This window comes from Nycticebus coucang, chromosome 2 (genome assembly GCF_027406575.1).
Source record: "Nycticebus coucang isolate mNycCou1 chromosome 2, mNycCou1.pri, whole genome shotgun sequence".
NCBI classification, from domain to species: Eukaryota; Metazoa; Chordata; class Mammalia; order Primates; family Lorisidae; genus Nycticebus; species Nycticebus coucang.
Genome location: NC_069781.1, coordinates 99,192,064 through 99,212,809, shown reverse-complemented (window position 1 = coordinate 99,212,809; position 20,746 = coordinate 99,192,064). Strand labels below are relative to the sequence as shown.

General features: G+C 45.5%; 1 long non-coding RNA gene across 1 annotated transcript; it reads right to left on the bottom strand.

Moving 5' to 3' along the window:
- Window positions 1-7,720: 7,720 nt before the first annotated feature.
- Window positions 7,721-14,485, bottom strand: LOC128567256 (uncharacterized). The gene is made up of 3 exons (XR_008374837.1): window positions 14,358-14,485; window positions 10,728-10,797; window positions 7,721-7,792 (listed from the first exon to the last, which is right to left on the bottom strand). It is a non-coding gene; the product is annotated as an uncharacterized LOC128567256 (long non-coding RNA).
- Between the last annotated feature and the right edge of the window lie 6,261 nt (window positions 14,486-20,746).

Sequence of the window (20,746 nt, the reverse complement as noted above, 5' to 3'; positions counted from 1 at the left end):
TACCGGGAATGAGCCCGATGCCAATAACTTTAAATAAACACAAGCACCAGTTTTGTATTTACATTGTCTGAGGTAACCGCTGGCAAGAATTTTTAATGGCGCCATCAGCCCCTCCCTGGCTAAGGTAGTGTTGGACTGACCTTGTTGTAGAGGACTCACTGGGGAAAGGATTTCATATTTAGTAGATGAGAGGTACACCCAGGACTGCATTCTTTTGTGTGGTTTTGGTATTTTTTAATTCGAGTTAGTATGGCCTCTTTCTGTGCTATATGGAGCAGAGCACAGGTCAGGGGGGAAAGTGACATCATGGACTCAAGGCTTGATGTCCTCACTGGCAACATTCTATGTAGGTGCTAGTGGGCTCCTAGGATTATATTATTCATAGGGCTATGACTCAGCTCTATGGAAGACATCAGTGCATTGAATTGCATTCCATGCAGACAATAAATGGAATTTTGCAGAAGTCTGAGTATCTGTTGCAACTCCAAACCAAGCAAATACAGAATCATACAACTCTTCAAGTAATGATAAATGATCTCTGTGGAGGAGTGAAGAGAAAAGCAATTTCCCCCATAATCTCCCCTGCAAAAGAAAGCAAGAACTACGCCTTGTGTGAGTCACATGTCCTCCCCTGTTCAGGAACAGACTGAAAATGTCTTTTGCAGTAGCAATTGTTTAGTTAATATTGAAAGCTTAAAATACAGGACATAGGAAATCATCTTCTAAGAGCTAACAAGGCTGCTTCTGGGATATCTGATGAGGAGTCGTGTTGGGGGAGTGGGGAGGAGAGTCTGAATATTCTATAAGGAGCAAGGTCTTTGCGGTTCCTTGTTTGAGACTATTTAAAAACTACTCGGGTCTGATTTATAAACACTCAAATTAAGATGAACAAAAAGTAGTTTTATTATCAAAGAGTCAAAAAGTATGCATACATGCATACTTTATGATGTTTGGCTTAATTCCACCCCAAAAAAGCAAACTACTAGACCAACCATTGGACTTGGCCTAGTCTGTGGCAATAAAGACTATAGGCCCTGGGCTTGGCCTTGCCTCTCTGTGTTTCAATGACCTAGGCAAGTTATTTAATCTAACTGTGACTCAGTTTTCGCTTCCATATGATAGGAGTGTTAATAGCACTTAGCTCATATGGCTGTTGAGAGGATTGATTTAACTTTTGCATGGCATGTTGCAAGCCATTATTATCTAGTGCCATGTAGACGCATAGCAGATGCTCAAAATATTAATAAACAGACCTAACAGAATAGCTGTATCAGCGTGGACTCAATTATGGAGAATAGAATCCACTCCAGTTAGTTTAAGTGAATTGGGCTTAATTATGAAAAATGCCTTCTAGAATTAGTAGTAGGAGGGCTGAAAACTCTCAGTTGAGTGTTCAGAGATGATCCCAAAGACATCAAAGGAGCAGCTGCCTTTTCTATCATCAAGAAACAATTACTACCTCCATAGACTCCAGGAATTATAGAATCCAGCTAAAGGAAGGCCTCTATGCTTTCTGTTGTCCACACACTTGCCCAGAAATGGCAGATGCTGACCCCACCTCACTCCCACCTACCAAACTCCCACTAATATACCTGAGTGGCGAACTCAAATGCACCTGCAAAAACTCAAGTGCAAGAGAGTTTGATAAAGTTGATGAGTGTCCTGCCCCTGCAAGTCAGGAAAGTGGCCAGAAGAAAGGTGGGACAGGGGCCAAGCCCTAGCCACCATGCTCCACAGTGGCTCTGAAATGGACACCCCAGGACGGGGAAGTGGAACTGGCCTGATGTGTCTTCTCCTCCCCCTGTCCTCACTCTCCTTGGATTCCTCAAACATCTGTGGCCATGGATGAATCCCAATGTGGTTCTAAAAGCTATGTTCTAGACTAGTGCTGTAGAGAGTACTAGAAGATTCTGGGAATTTCTAGAGAGAGGAAAAATGGAAAATATGAGCAGAGACAAAGCAGATATTGCTGAACATCTACACATATTGGAAGGTAGCTTTATTTTTTTTTTAGTGATTAAAAAACCCTGGAAGCTCTTTTGTTGTTAAACTAAAGTCAGTTTCATTTAGTGAACTAAAGTTTACTGTGTCTACCCCAGTTTGGAGAAGTTTTAAAAGTCAGAAGGTGGAGATTACAATGAGAAATCAGATCTGAAATTGGCTGGGGCAATAGTCAGGCAGATTAATCAAGGTAAAGTTTGACAAATCAAAGATAAAGTTTGGCTCAACTTGCTGCTGGGGACCCACTTACGTAACAAATAGGGAAATGGCCAGAGGTTGGTGAAGAGAAGCCCTTGGGACTCCTTGCTATTGGAGCCCTAGGTCCACTGGGGGAAGCCCTGAGGAGGGCTATAGTCAGATTGAGAGAACCTAAAACTGTAAAGGTTGATAGTGTTGGGCTCAGAAAATAATACCCCCAAATGAAGGCCTCAGAAGCACCCTCAGAACCAAAAGTTCTTCTCTGACCTTCTCCTGCCCTCCTGCCTCTCAGTCCCATTCTCCCCTGACTCTAGCCATAGCAACTAGAATCCCTCTCCCTCATGTGTGTCACAGAAACCAGAACCTCTTTTTCCTAAAGCCAACCATAAAGCCTAAAAATATTCTGTGTAAAAATTGGCCATAAAAACATTATCTGACCTATCTTGTTTGACTGTGGGCCATTCCAGAGAGGGTCCTGCCCCACGCCCAGAAGGAAAGCTTGTTGCCCAGAGAGGCCAAGACGAGACCAGACAGCCAGGTCTTGCTGGGTTTCCCCTCAGTCAATCAGCGTCAAATCAGACTCTTTTTGTCCAATCATGTTTCTATACTGTTGCTCATACTTTGTTTAACCTAAGCATAAAATTGGACAATTTCCCCTGTATTTTTGGGTCTTCATTCTGAAGGCTCCTGTGTATACACATTAAATAAATTTTTATGCCTTTTCTCCTATTAATCTACATCTTCTTGATCACTTTTCAACAAACCTTCAAAGGGTCAAGATTCCCGTTGGCCCCTACAACAGGATTATGACAGTGGGGATGTTTGAACAGGCTTTATGTAAAGAAGTGTGTCTCTGTTACCCACATGTTTCATGGAAATGGCTGCTGCATCCTCCTGGGGCACAGACCCCTTACCTACAACTGTAAATCTAAAACCTAAAACCTAAAATCTGCTGATAAAGTCCTAATGGATGATACAGTTAGTTAAGCAAAGGTTGAGGAAATCAAGATAAATGTTTATAAAGGCTTGGCACATCTGAACGTGCTTCATGTGAAGTGGTCGTGTGTCCTGTACCTGAGAGCATTGTGGGATGAACATTGTGTTTAACTGGGGAATGTCCCCCCTACCTAGGACTATAAAGCAGAAGGCACACAAATTCACATTTTTACCAATTTTGGACAGATTCAAAGAGAACCAGTAAGGTTTCCAAATAGAAGGTAGAGCACTAGGAGGGCAGACCCCATTCGACAGCCCTCTGTGGAACGTTTACTGGGAAAGCAAAAGCCTTTGAGAACCTTCCAGAAATCACCCTGGGACTTTGGACTACAGAATTTCCATTTGAGAGGCATTTACTACCAGGTTATCAGACCTTAATTGAAGCCACTCCTGTGACTGAAGGACATAAAATGATCTTGAAACCTGAAATACCCACAGTGTCTTGGGTGATGTAAGAGAAAGGCTCTGAGGGGGACAGCAGTGCCCAAGGGGCTCCATAACAAAATAGAAATGGTTTGCACTAGATCAGGCTGCCTGGGAATGCAACGGGGAGACACTCAGGTGGGAGCCTCTCTTCCCCTAGGACTGACTCTAGGGCTCTGTGAGGAGCTGCAGGATTCTTTGTACACTTGGACAGCACCCTGTAAACTGCTCTCAACTGACCAACGAAGAGCTGGTTAGCTTGTGGATGGCAGTTCTGAGGCCAACGGACAGCATCCTGTTTGGAGGATGCCACTCTTACCAAAGGTAAAAACAAATCACTTGGAGAATGGAATTGCAGGTTGTTTTCGTAGGCGTGATGCAAAAATTAAACAGTGGTAGGAACCCCTGTGTTTCAGTTTTTACTGAGCCCTGGGCAGTGACCAGTGTCTGGCCACATGGTCAGGCAGAAGGGATGCCCACATGGGGCACAGTCCTATGGAAACTTGAGGGGTGCTTTGAAATTGGGCATGTCAATGCCCTTCAGAAAATCTCTCCCAGGTTCTAAAGGTAGCTGGAATTGACAAGCAGGTCTCCCATGGGCTCTTTTGAGGGGGCCACCTGTGTCCAAGAGATGAGTGGCTTTGGGGCAGGGATTGCAGCAGTAGAGAGATGGGCTGAATCTGGACACGGTCCTCTTATACCTTCTCAGGCAAAATGACAGCAAGAACCATTCTGCCTGTCAGCAGGAGAGACAGAGATTGCTGATGGCCATGGAGCACATTCCCTGGTGGAAGGACCCAAGCATGGGTGGCAAGTGAGAGAGATGTGGTAGCTCTGGGAGGCCACAAAAGGCTCTTGAAAGAAATAGACATTGACTCTGGACTGGGCTTTGCTTACTCAGTGGAAGACATAAATGCTCAGAGTGCCATATAAACACCACAACAGGAGATGTGGCATGGACAGCCAGCCATCATTTCTTTAGACCCATGAACACACGGTACAGCCCATAATGTCCAGCAATGGGTAGGGAGAGATCCTGTTGAGAGGAGTGTCTGGTAGAGAAGCAGAGTCTGAGCTGGAGGAGATGAAGGCCTGTGGACTGGCTGGCCTGGCTTCGCCAGTAGGAGCTCACACTCACTATGAGGGAGACTAAAGGGCATCCCACTAGACACTCCTCTGTTCTGGTGCATCTGGGGAAGAGGGTTGGGGAAGATATGTTGTGACTGCAATTCTTTCCAAGAGAGAGGTACGCTTCTGTAACAATTATATAGTTTTTTCCACATCATCCCAACATTTTCCCCCTACCACATGCAGTGGTCATAGACTAGGGCAGCAACCACAAGAATTCAAGTGTTGGAAGCTGGAAACTCTAACTATATTTTTATTTTGTATTTAATTTTATTTATTTATTTTTAGAGACAGAGTCTCACTTTATCACCCTCAGTAGAGTGCTGTAGCATCACAGCTCGCAGCAACCTCCAACTCCTGGGCTTATGTGATTCTCTTGCCTCAGCCTCCCGAGTAGCTGGGACTACAGGTGCCTGCCAGAACTCCCAGCTATTTTTTTTTTGTTGTTGTAGTTTGGCTGGGGCTGGGTTGGAACCCACCACCGTCGGTATATGGGGCTGGCGCTCTACCCACTGAGCCACAGGTGCCGCCCTCTAACTATATTTTTAAACTTTAGGTCAGGATTCCTAAGGGCCTGATAGGGGGTGGTGGATTGTGCCTTTACCCCACCTGGCAAAATCGTCTGTATTGCCAGTGGTATTATAAAAATAGCACACCAGTTCTGCAGAGCTCATGTAATGTCTTACCCAATCTGGATGCCAGAGGACTGCCTTGGGGTCAGGGGGAATACCAGGGTTGCTCCTTGCCAACTAGACCAGCAAAATGGTTGGTCCTAAGGTACCTTACCAAGGTGGAAAAGGTTAGATAATAATGGAAAGGAGGAATAGTAGCTGAGGGCACAGGAATAAATAAATGGGTTAAGAATTCAGGGACATCAAATTCCAATATTACACTAAGACCTCAAGAAAGGCTCAGGAAAAGAGATGACCTTGTCTCTTAGCTCCATTATACCAGATGCCCAAAAGTGTGAAGCCAGTAATAATGTTTGCCGTGATCACTCCTGGCAAGATGGGAATGGAAGCCTGCCAACCTGAATGGCCTCACCGTGAAAGAAATATTCATACAATATGACAGACTACTTATTAATGACAGAATGGGATTCTAGTAAAGCAGTAGTATTTTCTAAGTATGTCCTTTTGATGTAAGGAATCTGTGTTTGAAAACTGGGGCTGGACTGTGATACTAGGAAATACATATTTGGTGGTAGACCTGTTTCCTAACATACAACTGCTAAAATCCTTGTACTCTCCAAAGTGGTGTCTTTTTGTATGCTAACGAGTTGACTGATGATTGGCAGCCCCTAGGCAGCTTCAGGTTGTGACTGGTCACCTGAAAGACCAAGGAAGGACTAGAGGGTTGGGGCTTTTAACCTCATGCTTCAACCTCTGGGGAGGAGAGAAAGGCTGATGGTCAAGCAGATCCCCAATGGCCAGTGGTCTAGTCAATCATGACTACATCATGAAACCTCCATAAAAACGCAAAAGGATAGAATTCAGAGAGCTTCTGGATGGGTTCCTGGAGGGTGGCAGCTGGGGCAGGCATGGAAATACTACACTGTGCCCACACACCTCACCCTACACATCTCTTTATCTGCATCCTTTGTAAATACCCTTTATAATAAACCAGTAAATGTAAGTAAGCAATTCCCTGAGTTCCAGGTCATGAGCTGCTCTAGCAAATGAATCAAACCCAAGGAGGGGGGTCGTGGGAACACAGGTGGCCAATCATAAATGCAGGTGAGTCAACCTGGGGCTTGGGATTGGCGTCTGAAGTGGGGGCAGTCTTGAGAGCGAGCCTCATCCTGTGGGATCTGCCACTGTCTCCCCATGGGCAGTGCTGGGATTGAAGCAGATTAGAGGACACCCAGCTGGTGTCAGCTGCAGAATCAATTGCTTAGTCACAGAAGTTTCTGTGTTGACTTTTGTGGGGTGAGAACAGGGGAAAAAACAGTTTGCTTTTTTCCACATGGAGGAGTATTCCTGGGTTAGGCTGTGAGTGGGTTTATTGCAGGCGGTAACAGAGGTGGCGGGTGGTCTATTAACCCTGGAAGGGGACAGAGGGGAAATAGTTGGCTGTGCAGTGGCCGCTCTACGGGAACCTCTGAGTGGGCCTTTGTTCCGCCATCCTGGGGCTCCTACTGTGGCCTGGAGAAGCCAAGGTGGTTACAGACTAGGAGATGGCTTCTAGGAAATCTTAAGAAGGCTTAGGAGAAAAAACTTATTCTCCTAACGGTGGGCACTTGAGGTTAGAAATTTCTGTGTTCTGTTGACACATCCTGGCACTGTGTGGGTTCTTCATTTAAAACCCAACAAGACCCCCTGAGCTTCCAACTTTGTATTTATCTTTGGCAAAATCATCTTCTCATTTCAAAAAGTAGGAGAGGAAGAAGAAAAAAGGCACCAAGCCTTCTGTCCAGGTAGCTCTCCTTGAAGCAGCCTGGACTCCAATTCCAGCCCCACAGGGGTGGGGTAGATGGCAAAGGCCATGAATGAGATCCATGAAAACCATTTTAAGCTTTGCCAAGCCAGAGATGACACTGATGTCTGTGGATTTGGAGGAAATGTTTCTTTAATAAAGAGGCTGTGAGGGCTTTGGGGTGGGGGCTGTGCTCCCTGTCATCCCCACCCATCCCTGCCCTAGGCCCCCCACAGATGTACCCGAATTCATTATACTTAGGAAGCACCATAAATATTTCTTGAATTGAACTTCCTCACGAGCCTGTGTTGAAATAAAAGTTCAAAAGGAAAAAAATAAAGCCTAATGTCTTCCAAGCCTTCCGCAGCGCCCCAGTCACATACACTTTGCTCCGTTTGAAGTTTGTCAAGGACAGGGTAATGTCAAGGACAGAGTAAATAATTTTGCCCCAGTTTCCTCTAAAAGCAACATACTCCCAATCATCTCATTTTTGTCCAGCCACTGTTTCCTGTGTCCAACAATGACTTACTTGATACAAGCAAATGCTATCCACAGTCGGGCCACCAGACTCTTTGGAGGGTGCTGGGGCTGCAGGCCAGGGTGAGCGGGGGTGTCCACTAGGTTCTTTGAGCTGGAGGAGAGTTGTGACAAAACCAGCCTTATTATTCTTGGGGAAAATATGTGGGTACTTTTTCTTGCCTCCCCACACAAGGGTGATTTCAACAATTCCATTTGACTCTGACTTTTTCTTTTCTGAAAAGCCGTGTGTAGGTGGCCCTTGCTTTTTTGTGAGCTCTTTTTAGTATGGGGTGCACACACTGTCCTAATCCATTTTTTCATCAGCTCTTTGCTAACAAAGGGCCCCCTGAACTCTGGAAACCCCCCTCTGATGCTGATTACGGGTTTCCGGGTGTCAGTCATAGCCAGTTTGTTAGGGTGAGGGAGAGAGTGGGGTGTGTGTGTGTGTGTGTGTGTGTGTGAGAGAGAGAGAGACAGAGAGGGAGAGAAAGAGAGAGGGAGAGAGAAAGCCAGAGAGAGGGAGAGAGAGTTCAGAAGCGTCTCTGTGTGTGGTCTGAGGCTATTCCTCATTTCGTGAAATACATGCTTTATTCCTGGCTCTAGTTAAACTTGAGCGTCACTGAATGAGTCCCTTATCCACTTTCCAAAACACTGAAGAGGTTTGAAAGGGCTCTGTGGGTAGACTGTTACTATCAGCAAAAGCAAACAAGCCAACAGATTTAGCTAAGCATTTTTTAATATTTAAACATCAGAACCTTCAGCTATTCACGAACAGTTGAGGCCAACAATGAAAAAAGGCAAGGGGGACGGCAAAGCTGCAATATTCCTTTGGGTGGGCCTGCTGTCCCTCTGAAGGGCCTCTGGCCATCTCAGAGCTGGAACTGAGGACCCAGGGGACCTCTGTGAATGGAGACCCCAGAGGCAGCCTGGGAGGTGGCCTGCAGTGGAAGTCACTCACAGCTGCTTTATAATCAGATGTGGTTTAAGCCTAACCTAGTGTTTCCCACCCTTAGAAAAATAAAAGTCTAGGCAATCCCTCCTCGTAGAAAAGCAAAGCTCTCAGATGGCAGCATAGTTAAAATGCTAAGTTGGGGGAGCTGTGGGTGTCCCAAGCAGGGAGCAGGTACAACAAATATTATCCCTTTGAACGCAGCCCAGGCTCCCCACTTGGGGTGACTGACGCCTGTAAAATCGGCCTGAGACAGACCACAGGCTGGACCCCACCCTGCCTGGACAGGATGGCACCAGACACCCGCACTCCAGACTTCATACTACCAGCTGGAAGTGGCTTTCTGGTTTATGGAGCAAGACGGAGCTGTAAAGTCGGTCGTTCTCATGGGCCAGAATAAAGTCAGCGCCCCTGCCCCCACCTGAGCCAAACGAGGCTTCTGGAGGCCCCGCCAGGCCCCCCTGAGCCAGCCGGAGCACGGCCAGGACTCCTGGTGCCACCGAGGGTCTGAATGGGCTCCCTGTCTGCCAGAGCAAACAAGCTCCCCGGGCGGGGACACTCGGGCACAGCCTAGCTCAGAGCAGGCCGGAGGTCACGAGTGACGCTGAGGAGGACAGGAGACTTCTTCTCTCTGGAGGTTCCACTGGGGAAAGCCTGCCAAAGGGTTTGCCAAGGAGTTCATTCTGTGCTGGTATTATGGATTCACTGACAAATAGCCCCATTCAAGAAAGACAAGGCCCAAAGGGCTTTTCTTCCCCATGCCAGCCAGAGCCCCCCTTCTGCCCACCCCAGGCTACCACCCAGGTCTCCTCCTCCGCGCCAGGCTCACCCGGTGGGGCTGCCTAGTGTCTAAGGCTCTGTGTTCTGGGATACACAGTTTCCTAGCTTGAGCTCCTATTTTCCTGTCTGTAAAATGTGAGTTTTGATATCTGACTTGCAGGCCTATAGTGAGGCTTAGAAAAGGGCTCGGTTTAGGCAGTGCCAGGCCTTAGAAACTCCTCAATAAATGGCTGCCATTGTTATGACTCAAACTTTGGAGTAGTTTTCACTGATCTGGTAGCTCTGCTCAGAGTCCTTAAGCTGGAAGGCAGGGCCTAGGGGCGGGCAGGCTATTTGTCCCAGGAACTAGGGTGTGTGGCTGAGGATGATCTGACATCTTATAACTACTTACATGTCCCCCCTGTCAGTGTCCCCATCTGCCCTGGAGATGTAAGCATGCTGTCTCCACTGCCCTCCTTGGTTTTACCCCAGGGAACTCTGAGGCCCATCCCCTCCAGGCCCCTACACTCTGGTGCAGCCTCTGGCATCCCAGCCTCTGACTCACTCGTAGCTGTCACCTGGAGGAACTCCATGCACATCTTGATGCCAGGGCCTCCCGATGCCAGGGGATGGGTGAAGGCAGGGAGGGCCTACTCCTTTCCCCTCATTCTGGTAATCCTATGTCAGAAGGTGGGTCCTGTGGTTGGGGTGCCATATTTAGCCCCTGTAGACCTTCCAAAGACATCATGAGAAGGTGGACTTCTTGAATCTATGGCCCACGGGGAAACCATGGAATCCTGCAGACAGCCTCCTGCCCCCTGCCCCATCTGGAAGCCTGCAGGATAAGGAGAAAAAAGTGGTGTTCTGCACAGAGCCAAGGCTCAGCAAATACTTGTTGGCCTCATTTAGGGCAGGGACAGGGCAGGAAAATTTAGAAAAGAGTGGCAGGAAGGAGGGCAAAGATGGAGAAGGAGGGAAAAAACTGTGAAACTCAGATTTACCAGAGGAGTAAGGGTGGTGTAGATGGTGTTGACTCAGGACAGTATGCGTAGCATGGGCGCTTCTGTCCCCCAAGCTCTGCAGGGGCTGGTAGTACTGTCTATGTGAAGAAGAAAGGCCATGACAAGTGTGAAGTGTCACCACAGGGTCAGAGCACAACAAATGCACCTTGCATTTCTTTTCTGCAGAGGCAGGACTAGAGCTCATGTCTTTAAATTTCCAGAGGTAGGTTCTCTCCACTCTGTCTAGAAGCTGCCATACAATGTTATCCCAATCTGGTCACAGAGACCAACTACATTTACATATTTTAGGATTCAGCACCTTTTCCATGTTCACTCACCATGAGAAGGCCTCTCTGCCAGCTGGGACATCTCCGAGAGTCCATGGGCTCAGCCATTATTTGGCAGACTCTGTAAGCAGAACCAACACACCAAGAAGACTTCTCCCACCAGTGGTCCCAGGCCCCAAATTCCAGTGAGGAGACTCTTCTCCTCCTGAAATTGCCATATACATCAGACTCAATGAAAAACTGCAAACCACCAAAATGACCTTGCTGTGGACTAAATGTTTGTGCATTCCCAAAACTTATATATTGAACTCCTCGTTCCAATTGTGATGGTATTTGGAGGTTGATAGGGCTAGGAAGTGATGGGGTTGTAAGGGTGGAGCCCTCATGGTGGGGTTAGTGTCCTTCATAAGAACAAGCACTAGAGAGATGATCTCCCTCCCCACCACGCAGGGGCACAGTGAGGCACCTATGAGGCAGGAAGAAAGCCCTAACCAGACATCAAATCTGCCAGCACCTTCATCTTAGACTTCCCAGACCTATGAGAAAGTCTGTTTAGTAGCCCATTCCATGGCATTTTTTTTTTTTTTAAGAGACAGAGTCTCACTTTGTCCCCTTCGGTAGAGTGCCATGACGTCACAGGACTCACAGCAACCTCCAGCTCTTGGGCCTAGGCGATTCTCTTGCCTCAGCCTCCCAAGTAGCTGGGACTACAGGTGCCCACCACATTGCCTGGCTATTTTTTTTGGTTGTTGTTGCAGTTTGGCTGGGGCAGGGTTCGAACCCAGCACCCTTGGTATATGGGGCCGGCGCCCTACTCACTGAGCCACAGGTGCCACCAGGTATTTTTTATAGCAGCCTGAACTGACTAGACCTTTTGTAGAAAACTGGCTGAATAAATTAAATATAACCATACAATGGAACAAAAACAGCCATTATAAAGAATGAACTGGTGTGGCCATGTGCTAATTTGAAATGACCTCTAATAAGCAATGACTAAAAACAAGGGCCAGAGTTGTGGATATAGAAAAATTCCTTTTTTATACATAGAGAGTACATGATCTTTGCTGGCTTACCAGTGAGCTTTTTTCTGCCAGTGTATAACTCTTAAACGCTTCTTTTGTGGAGGGGCAACTGAGATTTTGTTGTACCTTCTTCTGTATTGTTTTATTTATTTTTTAAATTCTATGTATGTGTTGCCTTTCGCTTTAATGAGAAGAATTATATGTTCTGGCTCCTTGGATCCTCCATCCTTGAAGGGTGCATGGAGAGGGTATGGTTTAAAATAAGGGAGTTGTCCAGGTGCAGTGGTTCACACCTGTAATCCTAGCACTCCGGGAGGCCGAGGCAGGTGGATTGCCTGAGCTCAGTTTGAGACCTGAGCAAGTGCAAGTCTCCATCTCTAAAAATAGGCAGGCCTTGTGGCAGGTGCCTGTAGTCCCAGCTACTCAGGAGGCTGAGGCAAGACAACGGCTTGAGCCCAAGAGTTTGAGGTTGCTGTGAGCTATGAAGCCACAGCACTCTACCCAGGGTGACGAAGACTCTATCTCAAAAATAAATAAATAAATAAAAATAAAAAATAAAATAAAATAAAGGAGTTGATCAGTGGGAAGGAAACAGGAGACCCCACCCGCATTCAGTATCTTTGCCACACTAGAGGCAGTTGTAGCTTGAGCTGCTCCCAGTAGCTACCACCATCCTCCAGACAAATAGGATGCAAATCACATGCCAATTACAAGAATCCCAGGAAGGAAACTCCCTCTCCATCTGTCCATCCACTGACTTGTCTACCTACCCACCAGCACAGCCATGGGGTATCTTGCAAGAGAAGGGGAAAAAAGAGAGAAAGAAAGAAAAGCAGCAATCCTGCTGCTAACAGTAAAACATGCCCATGGACAAATTGGATTAGTCCACCCTGCGTTTCCCCTTCCGGTCCTCGTGCTGCGCTCAGCACTCAGGAGAGGGAGTTGAAGAGACGCTGCAGAGCCTCCTGCTCACACATTGAAAACCCACGGTTGGCCATGAGAGGAGTCATTTTTCCTGGCACTCTAACAGAACTTAGGCAGTCAGGCCCTCTGGAAGCTGCCAGGGCAGTGAAAGGTGAAACAGCTGCTGTGAAATGCACCTCCTAGAAAGAATCCACCGGGAAGTGTGGTTTTCTGTTTTTCCAATGCTCTGACCTCTTCCAGCAACTCTGCCCTCTGCTTTGAAGGAAATGATGAATTCAAGTCAACCAGTATCTCCTGACTGTTTCCTAAGGCCAAGCCTTTGTAGTGAGGGTAAACGTGAGGTTGCTTCTTACCAATTCACTGGGGGATTATCCTATCAGCCATGGGGGAAAATAGTTTAATTATGGTTTAGCTGATTGGACCCAGCCAACAGGCCCCTTCTGTTGTTCAACAAACAGTATCTATTTTGGGTTTGAACACCTGGATTTTATTTTTGGGGTTACAACTAGCTGGAGGCTAATTCAGGGCAAATCATTTTTTCCTTTTTGGCCTGTGTCCTTACTCACAGCAGGAGGGGCACTTCAGACTTGACGAAAACATAAATAAACTGACAGGAAATCTGTCTTTGGCATCTGTGCATAGGTAAGCATGCATGTGTTTATTTGGAGGGTCAACTTTTGGGGACAGTGAGAGAAAGGCATGTCCACCAAATCAAAGTAGGTGGGAATAAGAGGTAAACATGAACTTGGAACCAAGGAGCCTTGCTGGATGGGGAAGGAGAAGTGGTCTTGCACATGAGGTGCTGTGAGGAAAGAGGAAGGTGGGTGGAAAGAGGAAAAAAGAGGAAGAGATCAGAGGTCTTGGCCTTGCTCTGGTGAAAAGATGGATCTGCGTTTGGGGTTTGTGTAGGAGAAGGTATGATGAATAAAGAAGACTGATGGGAAAGCATCCTTGAAATCTCAAGTTTATCAGAGCCCAGAAAGAGGGGAAGATCTTGGATGTATGTGAAGCTTCGAGGACCCTGCAGGAGCTGGAAGCTGTGTTTTGAGGTATGTGGTGCTGGAAGATGCTTTCCTCTGCTGCCTCCTCGCAGAATTCTCTGATGCTCTGCTGGCCCCTACAGGGATGTGTTATAATAAACGCCAACCAGACAGACATCCAAATCCAGGCTGTGCTCCTAGACTCCCCACAAGTCATCCAAGCTAGACTTCCAGCTGATTTTCTAAGGACCTGAGATATCAAAGCAGGGAAGAGCCCATAGAGAGGATGCTTGCTGCTCTGTGAAATCCTGTTCCTACCTGCCAGGTGCCCCAAACAGACAAATGACGGTAAAAGTTGGGGTGCCCTGGGGAGGGGAAGAGAGGGAGAAGTGTCACTCACATGTTCTGACCAGGAAACGTGGTATAACCTCAGAGGGGCCCCAGAGTCTGTCAATGCTCCAAAAATGCTAGACAATATTTGCGTGACAACCCACCACCTCTGTGACAGGCAGGCACTGCTTTAAGCCTATTACTTTTAACTCATTTCATCCTCACTTAACTCTGCAAGTAGATGTGCATGATTATTATCTAAAGTACTATTTTATGGATGAGGAAACTGAAGCATAAATTGATTGAGTGACTTGCTTAAGGTTACACAAGTAGTAAGTAGTAAGTTAACCAATTGTTACCAAATTACCACAAACATAGCAGCTTAAAGCAAAGGTTCTGTGGGCCAGAAATCAAGCACAGCTTACCTGAGTGACTTGGCTCAGGGTTCCTCCTCAGGCTGCAGTCAAGGTGTCAGCCAGGGCTGTGGTTTCATTTGGAGGCTCGACTGGGGAAGAATCTGCTACTAAGCTCATGTGGCTGTTGGCAGGTGGCTGTTCCTTGAGAGCTGTTGAAGTGAGAGCAGTTCCTTGCTTCTCAGGTCTTTCTATTTGGTCATTCACATGTGAGAGTCATTCACACATGGGGATCATTCACATGTGGTGGTTTGTATCCGCACAGCTAACCAGGGAGGGAGGCTGCTAGCAGAAAGTTACAATCTTATGCATCATCACTACTGAAGTGGCACCTCAACACTTTTGTCATATGCTACTGGTTAGAAGGAATCACGAGTCCCAAAGACACTTATCAGGAGGGACGGACACAGACAGCACACCAGCAGACAGGGCTCCCTGGAGGCCATCTTTGAGTCTGTCTGCCACAGTAAGGGATGTACTATATTTGGTGCCAGGCAGCTTGGCACCAAAACTTACCTACCTAACCATGATGCTCTTCTCCCAGTGATGGTCTGCTGTGAGCACCCAGACCCTCATCCTGCACCTATCCCTCTCTCATGTGTTCTTTTCCCTAACTGCAGAGCCCTACCGAGAAGTAGCAAAGCTCTGCTGGCTTCTAGTCATCAGGCTGCTGATAAATTAATGAAGGGCACAATCTACTGCCAAATGGTTCCTAAACTCACCAGACTTCATCAGGCAGGACTCCAACAGGAAAAAGAAGGCATGGTCAACTTAGGATAATTAGAGAAGAGTTTTTTTTTTTGAAAGGGACAACTTACAAGGCCTGGGCAGGTACAGGCAGGCCATGCAGGAGACCTGGTGATGAAGATGTTGTCTATATCTTAGATATAATTCTAAAAGCATAAGCAACAAAGGAAAAAATAGATAAATTGTACCCTACTGAAATTAAACATTTTTGTGCTTTAAAGGACTTCAGCAAGAAAATGAAGAAGTACCCCACAGAAAGAAGAAAACGTTTGTAGCTGAAAAAGGACTTGTACCAGGAAGGTAAAAAGAATTTTTACCACTCAATAATAAAAAGCCAAATAACCCAGTATAAAAATGAGCAAATATCCCAGTATCATTGCTCCAAGGAGGATATAAAAATAGCCAATAAGGTTATGAAAAGATGCTTGACATCATTAGTCATCAGGGAAATGTAGATCAAAACCACTTCACTCTCTCTAGGATGACTAAAATCATAAATCAGACAATAACAAGTGTTAGCAAGGGAGTGGAGTAATTGGAACCCTCATACACCGCTAGTTGGAATGAAAAATGGTTCAGCCACTTTGGAAAACAGTCTGGCAGTTCCTCAAAGTGTTATACAAAGAGTTACCATATGACCAGAAATTCTACCCCTAGGTCCACATCCAAGAGAAATGAAAACAAATGTGCAGACACAAACTTGTGCACAAATGTTCAGAGCAACTTTACTCGTAATAGCCAAAAGGAGGAAATAATCCACATGTCCATCACCAGAATAGATACTCAAAATATGGTATATCCACACAATGGAATGTTATTCAGTAATAAAACAGAACTGTAGGGAGCAGGAGATATTGGAGTCTGATCAAGGAAAAGGAGGTAACTATATAAAGCCATAACACACAAGATTTATTTGGCAACAAAGGGACACTGTTGCAGGAGTGGAGAAGTCTCTCATGGCATGAGATCCCAGAGATTTACAAAGAGGGGACCACCTTCTATAAGTGGGGGAGGCAAGGGGATTCTCAGAGAGGGGGCCAGAGTGGGGGCTTCAGTGTCTAGGTACTGGTGCTCAGCAGCATGGAGAGCCTCTGGGTTGGAGGACTCCAGAAGGTAGTACCACCTTGGGGCTATTTGTGTACCAGAAAATTCCAGCTCCTCATGGACCAGGAGGTGGTGAACGAAGTTTCATGGGGTTTTCAGAACAGGTAGGCCCTCAATGGCTGAAAATGCGTTGTTAGGCTGTTCTTAAATGGATATGTACAATTTTGAGTTTGGCACTTGCAGGCCTTTAAGCTGAAGGGGTCTCCTCTGGCAGTGAAGAAATGAACTACCTAGAAGCCATTACGAGGGGCCATCTTTCACTCATTATATAAGAGGAATGAAGTGCTGCCATGTGCTACAAGGGAGGACCCTGACAATATCAGGCTAAGTGGAAAGAGCCAGGCATGAAAGACTGTGTATGATTCTGTAAGAAATGTACAGACTCAGCAAATCCATAGAAGCAGACAGGAGATTAGTGGCTGCCAGTGCTGGGTGGGAGCTGAGGAATGGAAGGCGTGATGGCTAAAGCACACAGGGTTTCTTTGTGGGTGATGAAAGTGTTCTTTAGCTGATTGTGGGGATGGTTGTACAACTCTGTGAATATGCCTCAAAACATTGAATTGTGCATTTTAAATGGGTGAGTTATATGGTATTCAATTAAAGCTGCTCTTCCAAAAGAAAAAAAAAAAAAAAACTCCACTCATGGGCTACTTTCTTTAGCACTAATGTTTCAGTATTAAATAAGCAAATAAGTTTGGCCCTTCTTTCAGGACAATGTATGACTCCCAAACAAAAACTGTTAATCAGGCCCTGTTTTTATCAAAGATACATATTTGCTCCCCAACTTAGCTAAATCTCCATGTCTGGATTGTACCTAGGCTGGTGAGGAATAACAGAGCACATATATTCTTTAAAAAAATAATAGTTCAAACTTACGGAAAGCTTACAGAGAATTTGCAGGACTAGTACAAATAACACCAATATGACCTTCCCTCAGATTTACCAGTTGTTACCCTTTTGCCATAGTTACTATATCACCAGAATGTGTATGTGTGTGTGTGTGTGTGTGTGTGTGAGAGAGAGAGAGAGAGAGAGAGAGAACATATGGGTATGTTTCTGGCCTCGCCATTCTACTTTATTGATTTATGTTTATCCTCATGCTAAGACTATACCATCTTAATTAATGACTCTTGCTTGAAGGTGGATCCTTCCACGCAACTCATTCCTCCAGCTAATGAACTGCCCAGTCCAGCCCCAGCCAATGCCCTGGCCTTGCCTCTAAGGATGTGGTCCCTTTTAAAGGTGAAGCTCCATGGACACTAACACCTGGCTAATATCTCTGGCCATGTTCTTACTTGCTGCTCCTTTGGAGCACTTCTTGGTCTTGCTGCTGGGCATTTTAGGCGCAGGAACATTGTCGTGACATTGTCCTAGGAGCCTCCCCAAGAGGGGATAGGTCAAAGCAGTTAAGACTCTGTAACAGTTTTAACTGTGTTTCCTCCACAGTTAACATGCTTTAGTCCTAATCCTGAGTACTTTAGAATATGACCTTCTTTGGAGATAATGGGGTTAAGGTGAGGTCATCAGGGTAGGCCCGAGTCCAGTATGACTGATGTCCTCATAGGAAGAGATAAGCCACGAGGGAAGATGATGTGCAGGGGGAGGCTGGCCGTCTATGAGTCAAAGAGACTGGCCTGGGACGAGTCTCCCCTCACAGGCCTCACAGACGACAGCCCTGCCCAAACTTGATCCTGAACCTTACACCTCCAGACTGTGAGACAGTAAACATCCACTGTTTGTGGTACTTCGTTCCGGCTACCCTGGCAGGCTCCTTACTCCCCATGCTACTACCTCAGCCCAAATGTCTCCACCTGGCCTTGCTTCACATTTCATTTGAAAAATGGCATCTGTTGGTTTCAAATACAAGTTTGGAAATTCATTGCTGTCATCCACACCTCTCCCATTTCACAGAACAGAATGCTGATGCCCACAGAAATGACACCTCTGAAGTCACAAAGTCCTTTCTTAGGACTCATGTTTTACTTTCTCAAAGGTTGAAGGAGAAATGGAAGGAAGAGAAGGAGGGAGGCTGGACCTGAGCCCCTGTGAGGCTGCATCATGGCTATTGAAGTAAGACTGTAGCTGCCTTAGTTCTGAAGATCAGAAAAGCCAGGTGTCTTGCTCTGCCACAGCCTCGAGGAACCAGACACCTAGCTCTGTGTCGCTGCAGCAGCCCCAGCCTCCTCACTGTCCTCTCACACTCACACCAGCATGGAGCCTGCATTGCACCTCCATCTGCTCCTGGGCTATTCCTTCCTTCCAGGACATGCTTGGGTGGACAAGTCTTTTTATTCCTGGGGATTGTCTGCCCTCCCCCCAATTCCACCTAAGTTCTGAAGCAGCTGTTGGAAGATTCTGAAGCCCTTACTTTTCCTTCATCATCCTCCCTCCTCCCTTCCTTGTCTCTCTTTAAACCTTTCTCGCTCTCCTCTCTTGCATATTTGTGATGAATAGTGGCAGAAATACTTCTGGAGCTTTGGGTTTTACAAAGTTCTGGGTCCAATCAGTGTTGCCAAAGATTGGATCATATCTTCTCTAGTAGCTTTTCATAAGTTTCTACTTTTTTGTTTTGTTTTGTTTTCCCAAAGGGAAATTTTCTTTTCTTTTTTTTTTTTTTTATTGTTAAATCATAGCTGTGTACATTAATGCGATCATGGGGCACCATACACTGGTTTCATAGACCATTTGACACATTTTCATCACACTGGTTAACATAGCCTTCCTGGCATTTTCTTAGTTATTGTGTTAAGACATTTACATTCTACATTTACTAATTTTCACACGTACCCTTGTAAGATGCACCGCAGGTGTAGTCCCACCAATCACCCTCCCTTCGCCTATTCTCCCGCCTACCTCCTCTCCCTGTCCCCTTTTCCCCTATTCTTAGGTTATAACTGGGGTTATAGCTTTCATGTGAAAGCCATAAATTAGTTTCATAGTAGGGCTGAGAACATTGGATACTTTTTCTTCCATTCTTGAGATACTTTACTAAGAAGAATATGTTCCAGCTCCATCCATGTAAACATGAAAGAGGTAAAGTCTCCATCTTTCTTTAAGACTGCATAATATTCCATGGTGTACATATACCGCAATTTATTAATCCATTCGTGGATCGATGGGCGCTTGGGCTTTTTCCATGACTTAGCAATTGTGAATTGGGCTGCAATAAACATTCTGGTACAAATATCTTTGTTATGATGTGATTTTTGGTCTTCCGGGTATATACCTAGTAGAGGAATTATAGGATTGAATGGCAGATCTATTTTTAGATCTCTAAGTGTTCTCTAAACATCTTTCCAAAAGGAACGTATTAATTTGCATTTCCACCAGCAGTGTAGAAGTGTTCCCTTTTCTCCACATCTATGCCAACATCTCTGGTCTCGGGATTTTGTGATATGGGCTAATCCTACTGGAGTTAGATGATATCTCAAAGTAGTTTCGATTTGCATTTCTCTGATGATTAAAGATAATGAGCATTTTTTAATCTGTCTGTAGGCCATGTGCCTGTCTTCTTCAGAGAAGTTTCTCTTCAAGTCCCTTGCCCAGCCTGCGATGGGATCACTTGTTCTTTTCTTGCTTATACATTTGAGTTCTCTGTGGATTCTGGTTATTAAAACTTTTTCGGAGACATAACCTGTAAATATCTTCTACCATTCTGAGGGCTGTTTGCTTGCTTTACTTACTATGTTCTTGGCTGTGCAGAAGCTTTTTAGTTTGATCAGGTCCCAGTAATGTATTATTGATACTGCTTCAATTGCCTGGGGAGTCCTCCTCATAAAATATTCACCCAGGCTGATTCCTTTAAGAGTTTTCCCTGCACTTTCTTCAAGTATTTTTATAGTTTCATGTCTTAAGTTTAAATCTTTAATCCAGTGAGAATCTATCTTAGTTAATGGTGAAAGGTGTGGGCCCAGTTTCAGTCTTCTACAGGTCGCTAGCCAGTTCACCCAGCACCATTTGTTAAATAGGGAATCTTTTCCCTACTGAATGTTTTTAATTGGCTTGTCAAAGATCAAATAGAGGTAAGTATCTGGATTCACCTCTTGGCTCTCTATTCTGTTCCAGGCATCTACTCTCTGCTTTTGTGCCAGTACCATGCTGTTTTGATCACTATCGATTTATAGTATAGTCTGAGGTCCGGTAGCGTGATTCCTCCTCCTTTGTTTTTATTTCTGAGTAATGTCTTGGCTATTCGAGGTTTTTTCTGATTCCATATAAAACGAAGTATTATTTTTTCAAGATCTTTAAAGTATGACAGTGGAGCTTTAATAGGGATTGCATTAAAATTGTATATTGCTTTGGGTAGTATGGACATTTTAACAATGTTGATTCTTCCCAGCCCTGAGCATGGTATGTTTTTCCATTTGTTAACATTTTCAGCTATTTCTTTTCTTAGAGTTTCATAGTTCTCTTTATAGAGATCTTTCACATCCTTTGTTAGATAAACTCCGAAATATTTCATCTTCTTTGGCACTACTGTGAATGGAATAGAGTCCTTAACGGTTTTTTCAGCTTGACTATTATTGGTATATATAAAGGCTACTGATTAA